A 7,266-nucleotide genomic window follows, 5' to 3' on the forward strand; every position below is an offset into this window, starting at 1 on the left:
TTCATTCATGCTGTGTGGGCTCTATATGGTGACCCTTCAGCTTCAGTATATGTTAATGATATAATGTCAGCTCCCTTTGAAATCACTAACGGAACAAGACAGGGGTGTCCACTATCCCCTCTGATTTTCATTATGGTAATCCCCAATTTAATGGCATATAGATCGGCTACTGTTATCAAACAATCCCTGAGATGGATTGAAGAGGCCTCCGCTAGGCCCATATGGGTAGATATAGAATCTTTATATTCTGGTATTACTGACTGGAGAGACCTTTGGCTTAATCCGGATAGGGTGGGTTCCTGGGTCAGACCCATATTGCCAGCTTCAAAGCACTCTTTACATGTTTGGTACGGTGCATTAAAGGTGAAAGACAAAAATCTAATATATGTCAAACAAAAGATTCCCTTCATATCTTTATGCTATTACATTAAAAATGTTTCTCTAGAAGAGTGGACTGGTCGGGGTGTGACATGCGTAGGAGATATCCTGGATGGTCCCTCTATTAGACCTTTTAAGCAATTACAGGACTGTTTCAACCTGCCTGAATCTGAAAGTAATACTCACGAAAAACTCACCTTACATTTAATATAAAACAGTAACTCCACATGTAAACTCCCACAATGTCTTTCAGATATAATCGGCTCACCATCCCTTGGTAATAAGCCGGGTCTGGGCTTGTTGTATCCATTCTTTAACAACGACCCATACCCAAAAAAAACTAAATATATGCTGAAATGGGAGGAGGAAATAGGTAGGATGTTCCCTATCTCAATGTGGTTGAAAACCCTTTCTGTAGGTAGACATTTTTCTAGATGTTCCAATCATGGCGAACAATTGGAGAAATTATATTATCGGTGGTACTTCACCCCGCAAAGGTTGGCCACTATATATTCTGACCAGGATCCTGTATGTTGGAGAGGATGCGGGATGATTGGATCCTTGTCTCATATATTCTGGAAATGCCCAAAATTGACCAAAATAAAAGATGACCTGTTATCTCTTTTACAAACCCTCTCCCCAACAATCCATATTATCCCTAATGAACTGTCATATTCTGCACAATTTCAGATTGCTAATTGCTAGAAAGTGGAGATCACCGGATATCCCCACCATTGCTGAGATTATACACATGGTAAATTATAACTTACTCTTTGAGGAGGTGATCGCTAGACAAGAACATAAATTGGATACTTTTAAGAAACATTGGGAATTATGGACTCGCCAATTTGATAATCCATAGGATTTCTCTTATCGTTGAGCTTCTATTTTTATTAACATATAAGTCTTTTAATGGGTCCCTTCTTGGTGCAATGTTTGACCACAATTGTTTATATTTGGAGTGTGGCGGGGTCCGAAGAGGTCCACGGCCTTAGACTGAGATGGGTAAGATTCCTTTTCATTTCATCTAATATTATCACATTGTGCCCGCTTCTGGGGCCGTTGTCGTCTCCACATTAATATTTCATTTAAGAGCGATAGGTTGATATAAGTGCTCCAAAGATGACTTGCTCCCTTTAGTTTTTAGTTTTATATAGTTGCTCTCTCCTGAGCTATTATAATTAATCCGTGTTTGAGTATTAACTGTCAATTACTTTATATTCAGATGTACATTTCACTCACATTTATGTACTGATGTATTTGCATGTTATTGCTTTTTGAAATTGGTTAATAAAAATCCATTGAAAAGAAAAAAGAAGGCTTAGGGGAGACCTAATAACTATGTATAAATATATCAGGGGGCAGTACAGAGATCTCTCCCATGATCTATTTATACCCAGGACTGTATCTATAACAAGGGGGCATCCTCTACGTCTAGAGGAAAGAAGGTTTCTACACCAGCACAGACGGGGTTCTTTACTGTAAGAGCAGTGAGACTGTGGAATTCTCTGCCAGAGGAGGTGGTCATGGGGAACTCGGTAAAAGAGTTCAAAAGAGGTCTGGATGCATTTTTGGAGAATAATAACATTACAGGTTATGGATTATAGATCTATATGGACAGAAGGTTGATCCAGGGATTTATTCTGATGCCATATTTGGGTCGGGAATTAATTTTTACCTCTAGAATGAGGGTTTTTTGTCTTCCTCTGCATCAACTCAGTAGGGACTCATTAGGGTTATTGGTTGAACTTGATGGACTCTGGTCTTTTTTCAACCTTATGAACTATGTTACTATGTTAATGAGGAATCCTAAATAAATGTGGACACAAGAGGATCAGCTCAGATGTTTCTGTCTGACGTATGTGATCTTACTTTCTTATGTTACCTTTCTTTCTGGAGTGAAGTTCTGGAAGAAATTATTATGACACTAAAGTATTTGCAAACAGTGGGATTCACTATTTGCAAATACTATTGCACTACATTCACTATTGCACTGTGAAGCTTCAAGCTCTGAAAATGTATTTTGCAGATCAATGCAATGAAATTGTGGAGCGGGCCATATATTATGCAAGTACCATTTGGGTCATTTCATTGTTAAATTGGATTTCTGCCAAACCTGTCACTGTGTTTAAGATTCTTTATGACTCTCTGTGTGGCCATTGCTTCATGTATAAGAAGTTTTTTCTAATTAAAATTGATAAAAGATCAACCATGTACATAGTAGGTCTTATAACTTTTTTGAACAGAAATGGCAGCCATTCAGACTTAATAATTAGGCAAACCACAAATATTATTTTACAGGTATATACATCATTAACATAAAAACATAACAATGATAGATAGATAGATAGATAGGCAGACATATGCTTTCTAATACACAAAAGTGAAAAAACAGTGCCACCTCATGGTGAGGGTAAGGAATAAGAGTAATCAGATGGGCCAAATCCAAACCTAGAAAGATCGCTGTTCAAATACAGAGGAATAGTCGAGTCCCTTAGCCAAGGATCTGTGGTGTCCTGGTACCGTATTGCATACCGTACCTTGTATGGTGGTCCCCAAAGTCAGAGTTACTACGTTCAGGTAGGGTCCCCCAGGTGAGACAACCCCTAGTCGCCTCCTCTTTTTCTAATTTCATAATGCTATTATGTATATATTTAATAATGTGTATATTTAATATAGTGTATATTAGTCTACTTACCTTGTTAGCGTCACAGGACCTTCGGTCATGTTACCATGTTGATTCCTCTATGGTATGTTGGAGGACCTTTGGAGGTCCTTGGGTCCCATGTTTACCCATAACTCTCTGTACAGAAGATTGACAGTTGTATGGACCAGTGATCTTAAGTCCAGCCCCTGCCCATATAAGGGAGCTGTAGCCAATTATCGCTCTCTTGGGTTGTTGCTCTCGTGGATGCCGGACTAGCAGGACGGATCTGCGCAACTTTCAAAGACAAGCTAGGCCAGAAAACCCGCCCGCCTCAGCCTAAACTTAACCGTGAGTTAAAGTCTCTATCCCCGCTAAAGCTAGCGTGATTACTGGACCGAATCTAAACCCCTAAATCCACGGATCACGGCAACAATCATCTTCCTAAGCTCAATAGACTCACGAGGTCCCAACCACTTGTCAAGCTCTAATAGACTCTGTTGTATGGACTGTTCCTGTTCATTATTGCCTAAAATCTTCAGTAAAAGTTCCGACAAGTTTCTGCAAATCTCCGGTTGTGGCCAATCAATTATTTCCTATCTCCCTATCGCTCTTGGGAAGGGTGGCGGTAGGACAAGCATACAGAGAATAGCCCTCACCCTGGCTTCACGAATAGAAAGGGTTAAGCAAGCACCCTTAGTAACCGCACAGCTACACTCCCCATATACCCTATTCCCCCAAGCTACCACAGATCAATATACACAGGATAGATCAAGCCCATTCTCTACGCCCCGATTGGCCTAGGCCAGTGGTCTCCAACCTGCGGACCTCCATATGTTGCAAAACTACAACTCCCAGCATGCTGGGAGTTGTAGTTTTGCAACATCTGGAGGTCCACAGGTTGGAGAGCACTGGCCTAGGCGTCACAGTAATGAAGGATGCATCAGGCAAACTCAAGAACCAGATCCAGGTAAAGTGTCACTAGTCCCTGTCCAGAAGAGATCTGCAGATATTTACTTTGGTTGTGTTAATACTTCTGTAGTTCTACTTTTCATTTGGATAAGTTCCTTCATTGCTGTATGCTTTAGTCTAAGAGGTAAGGTCTACCCCCGACATTATATAGTTCCTCAAGGAGTAGTCCGGCTTGTTCCTGCTCTATACCTGTAACTTGCTTGCTGAATTTTCACTTGGGCTTGTAAGTTGTACACTGCATTAGCTAAGTCCAATTTATTTAATTGAGCATGCCATCAGGGGTCTTCAAGAGGGCGGTCCATGGAAAATATTTGCAAATATTCCTTTCCACTTACTGTATTGGGCTTTACTGAGACACGCCGTCCTAAGCGTATCCAGAAGGCAATCCCCAAACAGTCGCTAACTAGACCAGGTCAGAAGGAATCAACGCACCTAGTTCTTCTTTGCAGTCAGGCCCATCAACTTTTTTTTCTCCTGAATGCTACCACTTCTTGTACCTCTGTAGCGGGACATGTTAGGGAGCATAACTTTGACTGGAAGAGTACTAGTGATGTAGGTAAACTCTCATAGGTGGTAAGAGAGCTGCAAAGCATCTCACACTTCTCTGGCCAAGGCTATTCTACTCTGACTGGAATCCTCCCCCTCTATGCTGGGAATATTGGTAAGGCATTCATTGGCAATGGAGTTGGACATGTGAGTGATATCCAATGCTCTTACATACTGCAACAGACTTATGGGTAGAAACAGTTAACCCCTTACACTCTGTATAAGACTCAATACATGCATGTAATACATAGAAACAGTGAATATACATTTATCTCTATAAACTCAGAGACATTGGCCTCAGCAGTTTAGAAACAGACTTTTGAGTGACCAGCGCACTTTATTAGACTACAGCCACCTGAACTAGGTTCAAAGTAGCAGCTGGTACTTCTGCTCTGGGCCACCACAATAGCAAGCAGAGATCTTGAAACAGTTGAAGAATTGACTTTGTGTGTGAACAGGATATTTTACTCCTTCCCTACAAAGGCATCTGTGATAGCCTGGGGGAGTAGGGTATGGGGAGTGTAGCTGTGCGGTGACTAAAGGGTGCTTGTTAACCCTTGCTATTCGTGACGCCAGGGTGAGGGCTCCTCAGTAATGCTTGTCCTACCGCCACCCTTCCCAAGAGCGATAGGCAGGTAGATAATTGGAATGTCCACAACCGGAGAGATTGCTGAAACAGGTGTAACTTTTACTGAAGATTTTATGCAAGCTTCATAACTGGAACAGTTGCTATACACGCAAGCTTTCTTTGGAGATTGACAAAGGTTGGGACTTTAGCAATTTAGGGGATTTAGTTGTGGTCCAGTAGTCACGCTAGCTTTAGTGGGGAGTAGTTTAGAACTCACGGTTTAGTTCCGCTGAGGCCGGTAGCTTTTCAGGCCTAGCGTGTCTTTGCAAGCAGAGGGTGGGACAGGGACTTGATGAGCAGAGGCTGCGGCTGACCGCCCCCGCCTGCAGCAGCTTTATGACCACCGGTGTCAACTAATCGGCTGATTATTCAATAAAGGGATTCGTCGACAACGGGATTCGTCAAATTTTATCGAATAATCGTTGCAGCCCTAAACATGACCTCGCATCTCAAATTGAGACCTGCTGGACACCTAGTGCCAAGGTGATATATCCAAAACACCTCCCTATCGAAGAGAAGACACAATATATATCCCTGACTATGGGAGGTTTTTTATCTTAACGAGTCCAATAACCTATCTTTTTTTTTTTCACAAAATGCCCTCTTGGTCGGGTTGCCTCTCAGCCTTTTGGCTAGGATTAATCGAGTATCTGTTCTTATCAGTGGCCTGGTTCAGCAATTGAAAAGTAATGGATCTACATGTTGGGGAATGGTGTACAGGGGCGTCTCTGGGCTGGAAATCAAACCAGCTCCACAGCTGCTCTAAGGACTTTGATCCCAAACCCTTGAAGGTTCATTTTGGCCCAGAGGGAAAGGGAATGGTTTGTTGGGGGCCTCTCTCCTTTCGCAGAAAAGCTGCCATTAGACTGCATCCTTGTGCACTTTTTGGATGAGATGTTTGCAGTTTTTTTGCACTTGAGTGATAGAGCACATTCCCTGGGCTCTATTTAAAATAAAAGAAAAAGCCCGGCTTTATGCCGTGTGACTGTGTCAGTCTACACACAGAGCAATGGGAACACCTCCTAGACCAGTGGTCGGCAACCCGTGGCTCCGGAGCCGCATGCTCCTTTGCCGCGGCTCTGCGAGTCTGTCCCGGTCACCCTCATTCCGGGACAATGCAGTGTCCCGGAATGATCTGAGCCCGTGAGCCGCCGTCACGGCATCGTCGGTTTACTTACCTGCCCTGGTGCCATCGGAGCGGAGTCTCTTCTTCCGGGGCCGCGCGGATCCTCACTGTCATGTGACAATGGAACGTCACATGACAGTGACGTCGCCGGCCTGCGCCTCAGTCGAGGAGCGCCGCCGGGAGAGGAAGATGCCACGCAAGGAGCTGGTGAGTATGTAAAGTACATTACTCACTTGACAGCGGGGCGTTAACCCCTCACCCCGCGGCAGTGTTAATGCTGCCGCGGGGTGAGAGGTTAACGCTGCCGCTGCCATGGGGTGAGGGGTAACTTAACTCCTCACCCCATGGCAGCGGCAGCGTTATCGCTGCCACAGGGTGAGAGGTTAACGCTACTGCTGCCATGGGGTGAGGGGTAACTGAACCCCTCACCCCATGGCAGCAGCAGCGTTATCGCTGCCGCGGGGTGAGAGGTTAACGCTGCCGCTGCCATGGGGTGAGGGGTTAAGTTACCCTTCACCCCATGGCAGCGGTAGCGTTAACCTCTCACCCCGCGGCAGCAATAACCCCCCTCTCCCCAGTGCATTAACCCCCCTTCTCCCCAGCCCACCCCAGGCCTGGGCCCCAAAAAAGCCCACCCCAGCAAAAATATATTTTACATTGTTAAGTGAAAGTCCTTCAGATTGACAGCTGACTGCACGATCCTGTATATATAGCATTAAGGTAAGAAACAATATATGCAGTGTTTTATTTGTTTTAAATGTCGCAATGGTTTTGCGGCTCCCAGTTTTTTGGGAAAAGGGTCCAAGTGGCTCTTTTTGTCTTAAAGGTTGCAGACCCCTGTCCTAGACCAATCAAAATTTTTACATGTCCCTAGGCCGCAAACAGGGTGGAGATGGCCAAGTGGCCATATTTTAGATTGTTGGGTTTCACAGACCCAGGGCTAGAAAATCATTGGAGCTCCAGACTCCTTGT

The sequence above is a fragment of the Hyla sarda genome, chromosome 10 (assembly GCF_029499605.1).
Source record: "Hyla sarda isolate aHylSar1 chromosome 10, aHylSar1.hap1, whole genome shotgun sequence".
NCBI classification, from domain to species: domain Eukaryota; kingdom Metazoa; phylum Chordata; class Amphibia; order Anura; family Hylidae; genus Hyla; species Hyla sarda.